Here is a 332-nt window from a genome sequence, read left to right as displayed (position 1 = left end):
TATAATATAAATTATAATTTTTTTTCTTTCACAGCTTTGTATGAAATGTAAAAGTAGTTATTGGAAAATATTTTCTGATCATTATTTCGTAAACCATGACATAAATGTATACATATGAGTGTTTTCTCTGGGAATACAACTATAAATCTTTATCCCCTTAGCGAATTTCTTGTACCAAAATAATTTCATTGTGAGAATGTATATGAATGTTTACTGTATCAAAATTCTAAGAACTTTTATCAAAATTAGCATCGCATTTCAAATGTCGAAAGGATTTTATTTCTCGTGGACATGACGAAATTCGCAATGGAGAAAGAAGGGTAAAATCGAAA

Source organism: Formica exsecta, unplaced genomic scaffold, assembly GCF_003651465.1.
Source record: "Formica exsecta isolate Colony F162 unplaced genomic scaffold, ASM365146v1 scaffold247, whole genome shotgun sequence".
Classification (NCBI taxonomy): Eukaryota; Metazoa; Arthropoda; class Insecta; order Hymenoptera; family Formicidae; genus Formica; species Formica exsecta.
The sequence above is the reverse complement of the archived record's forward strand: the minus strand, read 5'-3'. Positions refer to the sequence as shown.